Genomic DNA, 10,015 nt, shown 5'->3' on the forward strand with positions numbered 1-10,015 from the left:
ACAGGTGAACCACAGGCAAGGCTGTCGTCCACAAATGCGCCGAGACAGACAATTTACATTCATTCACCTTTATTCTCTCAAGAGGGTGGTACCGAAAGCGAACAGGGATGGGATTTTCCCCTACTTCAGACAGTAAGCTATTTGTTATGAACCGGCAAATAGAAGATAACGACAATGTTGCAAGTCTTCCAGGATAAGGCATTTGTTATGAACCGGCAAATAGAAGATAACGACAATGTTGCAAGTGTTCAAGGACACATCTGGCTACAGGACAGAGCTCTACAAAGGAGAAGCTTGAGACTCATGGAGTCATGACTAGAAACAGGCAAAATACACATTTCAATATGAGACCCACTTCACGACCCAGCTATTTGCAAAGCCCCTCTTTTTAGGCAATGAATCGAATATTTGTCCCAATAATATTGGGACAAATATTCGATATATATATATATCAGTGGCAGGCCGTTAGGGCCTTCAAGGCCTTCTCTGCTGGCCTAAGAAATATCTGAATCATATTATATTTTGTCCATCAATACTTATTATTCCAAATGGTCTGTTAGCTTCCTTTCATTGCTTTTCCCCCTAGTTAAACTGCTTCCAGATGTGTGTTTTCATATTGAAGCATTTAACCAATCACATTTCAGCCATTATTTGTTGCCAGATCAGATCTGCCTCAAAGCCTTCACAATCAGTTCTTGCGGGCTCTGCTGCATTCAACTAGACTGTTGCTTTTAACCAATCAGATTTCGAGTTGGCAACCCCACAATGATCTTTCAAACTATGATTGGCTAGTAGGCGGGCCAAAGCAGTACCCAAGATCGCAAACTCCACCCACAATGGCCGACAGACGCAAAAACAAATGGATTCTGTTTGCTCCCAAAGCTATTTTCCAGACGGACTTTTCCAGAAAAAAAATGGACATCATTAAGAAAGGGCGGTCAACTCCGACGCTAGCAAGCCTGTTACAGCCGGGATAATGGTGTGTGCGGCACTTTCAGCGCGCTAACTTAGCTCCACAAGCAAATAGTATATTGTTGTGTTGATTTAAAGCTATTTTCAAAATGGACTATGCCGGAAATATGACAGGACAGGCTCGACTTTCATCATTAGCTTCGATGGCGATAGGAAAGAAGGAAGAAAGAAAGGAGGATGGATATTGTGTAAAAACGATTTTTGGTGAGTAAAATCAATTGAAAAGCAATGAAAGGAAGCTAACAGACCATTTGGAGAGAGAGGATATATATTGGTATATGAAGATCAAATGTCTCTTGTTTGTTATTGATGTTATACGATTACTCAATCTTGGTTTGAAACTTGTCGTTGATTGTCCATTGCTTTCACTGGTGTGTCACTCAACTGTTTTTCCATGTCTGTGTATTTATTCTTGTGTTCTACGTCTTTTGGTTCTTTTTTGTTGTTGTAATTTTGGATTCTGGGCTTATATGTTTTCAATTTGCTTTTGGTGTCTTTAATTAAAACCCTTTGATATACCTTAGTGATGGGACGATGCTACCTCAAGGATTGTATTGACACACTGTGTCGGTGTGACATACTAGAGTGTTTGATCTATTAGTGTGACATGCTAGAGTGTTTGATTTATTAATGATTGAATGTTGAGAATGCACAACGAGTTTGGATTGAATGTGTGTATCGGTGTTCGATTGTTGATCCTTTGATCCACATGGCAAGTGTGGGGCATGTTAAAGAAGATCGGTATTCGATTATTGATGTCTTAGCAAATAGCTTGAGGCACGGGAGGTGTGTTGAATCATTACAGTAAAAGTTGGATTGAACTAACAACAACATCTCACTGTTCTGATTATTTCCCCCTGTGTGTCAAGGTATGCTGTTTGTTGTAAAGGCTGTTTGAGTTTGGGGGTTTGTAATATACACTGTTTAGCGTGTGAGAAAAGAGATAATGGTTATAAATGTTTATTTACTTTTGAATTACGGGCGTGAATGTGAGAGTCTCGGGTCACGCACATGGAATAGCATTTAGCACGCTACCTTCGGCCACCATTATCGTTGACAGTGTCTATAACGGTCATAGAAAGGATTTTATATTCATGATATTGCATTGTTTACCCTGTTGAATAATAGTAGGACTACTAGAAGTTGTAAAAGGAAAAGCTATAACAAGTTATGACCGTGTGTTGAACGAGTGTGTGTGTGCATTGTGTTTTGGGTTCTAAAGTGTTGCTAATATATATATTTATATATATATATATGTATATAGTTGTAATTGTACATTATGTTTTGGGTTCTAACGTGTTGATAATGTATAAATATGGATGTAATTGTATGTTATGGGTTTTTGTGTTGAATCATTACAGTAAAAGTTGGATTGAAATAACAACAACATCTCACTGTTCTGATTATTTCCCCCTGTGTGTCAAGATCAAATGCAGGGTGTAACATTTTGGAGGCACCGCTGGGATTGCTGTTCAGATGTCCAGTGTCCAGGACCTGCTCACTGAATTCTGAGCCAGCTAAATCCCCCCACAAAACCAGGCCGATGGCAGTGAGAGGAGGTGTTGCTGTTTGAGAAGAACTGGAAGTTGGCGGTTGAGTACTTGTCATCTGAGGCCTACGAGATCATCAGATGGACAGTAAAGACGTGCCAGTTCAGAGTTCACTCCTGTACAGTCAACAGAGCTCCTAGATCGTCAACAAAATGGAACAGTTACTCGAAGAGGTGGTAGGAACATTGAACAACCTGACGGAAAATAACCTACTGGAAATATGTGACTTTCTTAACATATTAAGAAGTGTTAAACGGAAATCGCGTCTATCATTAGTGGCTCACATTGTGAAGTACCTAGAAAGAGAAGAACTAGAGGAACTGCAGGATGAAGGCATGTCTGAATTGTTGAAACTGAAAGAGAAAATATCAGATATGAAGCATGAAGTCAAAAGAGATGAAAACGAAAAGCAAGGATCAAGATTGGAAGAGACTCCAATAACTTTGCCCCAGCTACCAGATGCTGCGGACCCTCAAGGGGGTGTGTCTCCCCAGCCCCAGCCAAGCTCATACTGGCGCAAGGACTTCAAAATTGCCGGCCAAATAGGTGAACCAGGCCAGAGGGACAAGCTGACATTCTCCAGCCTTGTTCATCAAATTGAAAATGGACTGAATAGGGGTTACTTAGATGTGGAAATTATTGATGCAGTTATCAGAGCTATCTCCCCCAGTTTGCAGCTACGTAATTATTTGGAAGAGAAATCTAACCTCACTCTTCCCACACTCAAACGCATCCTACGCGCTCATTTTCAGGAAAGGAGTGCTACCGACCTCTATGTGCAGTTAGCTTCAGAAGTGCAGCATATCAAAGAGACTCCTCAAAGTTTCTTAATGCGAGTCTTAGTTCTTAGGCAGAAGGTACTGTTTGCATCTCGAGAATCAGAATCAGGAATCCAGTACAACCCAAGTTTAGTCCAGCGTATGTGCTTGCACACGATACTCACTGGTCTCCAGAGTGACAGTGTTAGAGTAGATATGCAGCCTCTCTTGCTGAACTGTAAGACTTCAGATGAGCTTTTGCTAGAGCGGTTAAATGTAGCCTGTGCTAATGAAACAGAAAGGAGAAATAAAAAGAAGTTTAGTACCCCACAGGCAGCGACACATATTAGTAAGGTGCACTTAGAAGAACTACGACCTACCAATTGCCCTGGAGAAGAAAAACCAAAAGTGTCCCGTGAGGTACGAGCGGAGTTGACTGAACTTAAGGCAAGTGTTGCTTCTCTTAAAGATCTCAGTGCAGAGATAGCTCAGATCAGAAAGACACTACAGCAGGCTATGTTTCAGCCTCAGTCCTACCTCCCACCTTCAGTTAGAAGACCAGTTAGGGAGCCCCAGCCACCTTTTGCAAAACAAAATTACTACAGCAAGCCCCCAGCACCCTCCTGGAACACTAGCCGCCCTGCTTATGTCCCAAGAAGGTGTTTTGCTTGTCAGCAGGGAGGGCGAGATGTGAAGTGCACACATTGTTATCGGTGTGGGAGTGGAGAACATTTCCAAGCTGGATGTAAAATCCGAGGAGGCAGACCACTAAAAGAAGAGACTATAGCAGAGCTAACTCAGGAAAGGGAAGGTGTGGTTCGTGTGCTTTGTGGCACACCCAGTCCACTGGCCATCGTCAATCCTCCCAGCATGCAACAGCAGCAGGTGGGAACTCAGCAACACCTGATGGTGGAACCTGCCGATTCAAAGGCAAAGATCAGACGACTTAGACAAGAGCTAGAAGAGAGGAATGAACAACTGCTGGACAACAGACACCAGCAGGAAAACATGGAGGAAGAAATAAAGAGGCTCCAGCAGGAGAATTTGAAGCTGCTCGTAGACGCCCGTGCAGCCCGTGCCTATCGCGATGAACTGGATGCGCTGAGAGAACGCGCAATCAAAGCTGACAAGCTGGAGTTATACAAGGCCAAAGTAAAGAAAGGGAGACATGGGATGGAGGAGGCGTACACCATTGCCACCGTGAGTGTACGAAAACCTGCAGAACGAGGTAAAAAGCACTATGACACCAATATCCTGTTTCTGGTGTTTTTTTCAGAGAGTTGGAACGAATTAATTTGTTTCCCATTCATTTCAATGGGAAACTTTACCTCGAGTTACGAGTAACTTGTCATACGAGCTCAGTCACGGAACGGATTAAGCTCGTATCTCGAGGTACCACTGTATATACATACATACATACACATAAATGTACATGCATGCATACGGTAGGTCTTAACACACAGCCATTTTTTTGTTAAAGAGCCTGACAGCTGATGGGAGGAAGGATCTGCGGAAGCGCTCCTTCCTGCAATGAGGGTGCCGCAGTCTATTGCTAAAGGAGCTTCGGAGGGACTCCACAGACTCATGCAGGGGGTGGGAGGTGCTGTCCATGATGGACATCATCCTGGTCAGCATCCTCCGCTCTCCCACTTCCTCCACAGAGTCCAAAGGACAGGCCAGAACAGAGCTGGCCCTCCTGACCAGCTTATTCAGCCTGTTCCTGTCCCTCTCCGTGCTCCCGCATCCCCAACAAAGCACTGCATAAAACACTGCAGAGGCCACCACAGTGTCGTAGAAAGTCCTCAGCAGTGTCCTGCACACTCCAAATACCTACACCTATATGTACACCTACATATATATATATATATATATATATACACACATATATATATATATATATATACACATATATATATATATATACACACATATATATATATATATATATATATATATATATATATATATATACATATATATATATATATATATACACATATATATATAAATATATACACGTATATATATATATATAAAATCGGATTAAAAGAACTGGATGAAAAGCCTTAAAACTTTTTTTATAGATCTAAAACAATGTTTATTTGAGCATTTTTTCTTAGTAAGGGAAGATGTCTTAATCATTTGTTGAATATATTTCTATATAGTTGTTGGAATAATGATTCAAACCTTTTAAATCATTATTAGTAATATTTAATTAAAAAAGGAAAAACATCTTTCAACATAGCTGCTTACAACTTGCAAGGAGGTGCCTTGTGACGTCGTCTCAGTCCACAAAGCATTCTGAATTGCAGTAACTGAATCATTGTATTTAATCGCGACATTCTTTCCGAACACCCAAAACAATGGTGTGAGGAATTGCATAATATTTTCATTATAAGGTAAACAAAGTAGTATTATAATGTAAACAGAGCCGTATTTTCAAATCTGCTGCTGGAGTCTCGTCATAACAGTCTCATTGGGTCCTGCCGGAGAAGTGTCCGAAACAATGTGTCCTCGAGCTTTGGCCTTGAGGAGACGATGATGTGGAGGAAAAATGTCCATGTTCCCATGACATTTTATAGCCTTACTACTTATTAAAAAAATGCTTACAACACATATAGAATATTCCATAATAATTCTAACAATAGTTATTTTTACATTTTACAAAATACTTATTGAACTAAAACACACACCAAAAAAATTTGGAGGGAAAATTTCAAATATTCATTAAAAATGGGAAAATCAAGACATAATTTACATCTATAGGTTGGTCCGGGTTAAGGGAATAATGTAAATAAAAGAAAAAACAAACTTTTCCTTTTGGGTTTAAGACACCTTTGAGAAATTGCTAATTTTCTAATATAATTTCTTAAAATGCGCTTCTTCGATAACTTGTGATTGACGGTGTCTTAAATAATAATAATAATAATAATATAATAATAATAATAATAATAATTGGACATAGGCCCTGTCGTCATTATCACAACACAAAAGCCTACTTGTCATCACACGCAGAAACTGCGTGTGACGAAATTGATGGTGCTTCTCCATAAGCTACGTTTAATCGGCAAAAGACCTAAATAAGTGTAAGTTACGGACTTGTAATTTGTCATTCCGCTGTTGTGGATACAGGTCGCTTACCTCTCGCTTACCTCTCACTGTCTTCCACTTACCTTACTTCAGTCAGCTAGTAGGAGGCAGATCACCAAGCAAACATCTGTTCATATACCGCAGAAGGGAATGTGTGTTATGTTAGCGCGAGTTTAGATTTCTGATGGATGTGGGGAAAAAACTGTCCTTAAGCCTATTTGTCCGTGCTTTGTGGGACCTATAGCGTCTGCCAGAGGGCAGCAGCTGGAACAGATTGTGACCAGGGTGGTAAGGGTCCCCTATGATGTTCTTGGCTCTGCTGAGGTAACGAGGGCTGGCAATGTCTTCAAGTGAGGGCAGAGAGCAGCCGACAATCCTCTGGGCAGTGTTAATCACTTTCTGCATGGCCTTTTTGTCTGCCGCCGTGCTTCCAGCGTACCACACTGTGATGCCGTACGCCAGGATGCTCTCTACAGTGGTTCTATAGAAGGTTATCAGAAGATTGGTGCCCAAGTTGTTCTTCCTAAGTACCCTGAGGAAATGGAGTCGTTTCTGAGCCTTCTTCACCACTGCCGTGATGTTTGTAGACCATGAGAGCTTGTCCGTGACGTGGACCCCCAGGAATTTAAAGGACTGGACCCTGTCTACACATACTCCATTTATGAGGAGTGGGGCCAGATCTGTGCCGTGTTTGCGAAAGTCCAGGATTATTTCTTTAGTTTTCGTGGTGTTCAGTGTGAGATTGTTCACCGAGCACCTCGAAGACAAATTGTTGACCTCATCTCTGTAAGCCGACTCATCCCCTCCTGAGATGAGTCCGACCACAGTGGTGTCGTCAGCGAATTTGATGATGGCGTTAGACTGGTGGGTGGGTGTACAGTCGTAGGTGTACAGGGAGTACAGAAGAGGACTCAGTACACAGCCTTGAGGGGAGCCAGTGCTTAGTGTAATGGAGGAAGAGAGGTGGGGACCAAGTCTAACAGTCTGTGGTCAGTTGGACAAGAAGTCCTTTATCCAGCAGCAGATTGAAGGAGATAGTCCAAGGTGGGAGAGTTTGTCAGTCAGAATGTCCGGTCAAATATGAATAAGAACGTCAAATATTGTGTACAGTGTCCACGAATACTGAACTTAGAATGAAACAAATTTTCTTCTGACCAAGAGAGAGCAGTACGTAAATAAGAGACTGATTCCTGCGAGTTCAAACCGTTTCGATGAAGAACTACCTCTCCCGTGATGCCAATCGTCAAAACAGAACAGCATCATGACCAAGGACGATTTGTTTCTGCGCATGCGCGTTTTGCGACGCCTCCTTTTGAGACGCAATAATCAAGTGATTTATGTTTAATTTAATTTCAATTAAATTCAAACCTGCGCAAACATTTTTTTGCTCAAACCACATGTCAGAAAATTTGAAGAATAATTATTTCCTATGTCCAACTCTCTTACATTTATAAACTTAATGCATCGAAGGAAGTGACGCTGCCACCACGCATGCGCAGTTTTCGCCACCAAACTTAATTTATGCGTCCCCGTCGTGTCTAGCTTCAGCTCCTATATGACCTTAAATATCAGCCAAAATCATTTTCAAGACCTCGTTGAAGCTTTGTGCGCTACTTTAGCTCAGCCTGTTAGCATATATCAAAGGAACAACTCTTCAAGTCGTCGAAGAACTTTGAAGCTTTGCGCCCTCTTTAACTTAGCCTAGTTAGCAGCTATCAATGGCGTCTCCTTCAGAATTTACGTATGGGAAAAGACCAGCAAAGTTCCACGAGGAAAACTCGACATTTTGCAAAATAATGCATGCAAAAGTTGTCCTTCACAGACTACAAGGTGGGTCCATTTTTATATCTATATATTTCCTAAACCATTAAGGCTTAATGGTAATTATAGAAGTGCTATTTTTGTGCGCTGCAATCCCTCAGCATTTCACTACATCGCAGATTTTTTAATGCAAAAATGTTTTTTATTTTGTAAATTATTTTTCAAGCGGGAGCAACTCCCATGTCTCCTGCTTGCTACTAGGACACAGCACTGACTATTTTTATTTTATTTTAAGTTCTTAAAAATGTGAAAAAGCAGCCCAGAGGAGCGAGTGGTTAGCGCGTCGGCCTCACAGCTCTGGGGTCCTCGGTTCAAATCCAGGTCAAGTCCACCTTTGTGGAGTTTTCATGTTCTCCACAGGCCTGCGTGGGTTTCCTCCAGGTACTGCGGTTTCCTCCCACACTCCAAAGACATGCATAGACTTTGCATAGTAAGGCTTTTTTTAATAATAAAAAAGACCATGTAAAGTAAAGCATTAGTTTCTTTAAAAATGACCATTTATGGAAAGGCTTTTTAAAAAAAAAAAAAAACCTTTTTATTTTGACGTGTGTGGGTTTTCTCCGGGTACTCCGGCTTCCTCCCACATTCTAAACACATGGTAGGCTGATTGGACACTCTAAATTGCTCCTAGGTATGAGTGTGAGCGTGAATGGTTGTTTGTCTTGTTGTGCCCTGCGATTGGCTGGCCAACAATTCAGGGTGCCCCCCCCCCCCCTCTGGCCCAAAGTCAGCTGGCATAGGCTCCAGCACCCCCCCGACTCTGATGAGGATAAAGCGGTTCAGAAAATGAGATGAGATTAAAGAATCCTTTTGGTTTAATAAAACAAAACATTTTTAAACATTGAAATGTGTAGGTGTGCTCTTAATTGTACTTTAATTTTGAAGGTGAACTCTGTTTTCCTCAAACTGTTGATTACAATGCGGGTCACCCGCAAGTGCTATAATTATTGCTTGTTAATTAAACATTTGCTGTGGCAGCCTGCATATTACAGGAATACCTTGACATACCAGTGTCCCAATTTACGAGAAATTTGAGAAACGAGCTAATTTCCGAGCAATTTTTTTCCTTGAGAAATGAAACAAATTGGAGATACGAGCTTATTGAGATGGTGGTCAAATATGTGTGGGTGTGTATAGTCATTTGAGTTGATTTCAGTTAAATTTGAAGTTAATGTCATGTTACGAGCCTAACCACCGCCGATATAAGTATAAGACTTTACATTCCCAGTCTAACCTAAAGGACTTCTCTTTGGATAGACAGATTATGAAACATATCATTTATTTTCGTGTCTTTGCAGGTTTCAGAGAATATCTTGGTCCTGATGGGAAAGAGTCTGTTGGCCTTAAAAAGGAACTTGAGCTCCCCCAAATTAAAGAGGAGGGGCCAGAGTTCCCTCAACAACAAATGAGAGCCGAGCGACTTCCAATCAAGAAGGAAGATGATGTCACCTGGTCATTTGGTGAATTCCTGAAGAGGGAAGAGGATCTGGGCGTGACCAGCAGAGGGGCGGAGCCTTCACACACCTTAACGTTACCCCAAATTAAAGAGGAGGAGCCAGAGTTCCCTCAACAGCAAATCAAAAAGGAGGAAGAAGATGTCACCGTGTCAACTGGTGAGCCTTTCAAGAGTGAAGTGGATCTGGGCGTGACCAGCAGAGGGGCGGAGCCTGCACACACCTTAACATTACCCCAAATTAAAGAGGAGGAGCCAGAGTTCCCTCAACAGCAAATCAAAAAGGAGGAAGAAGATGTCACCGTGTCAACTGGTGAGCCTTTCAAGAGTGAAGTGGATCTGGCCGTGACCAGCAGAGGGGCGGAGCCTGC

Source organism: Stigmatopora argus, chromosome 20 (assembly GCF_051989625.1).
Source record: "Stigmatopora argus isolate UIUO_Sarg chromosome 20, RoL_Sarg_1.0, whole genome shotgun sequence".
NCBI lineage: Eukaryota > Metazoa > Chordata > Actinopteri > Syngnathiformes > Syngnathidae > Stigmatopora > Stigmatopora argus.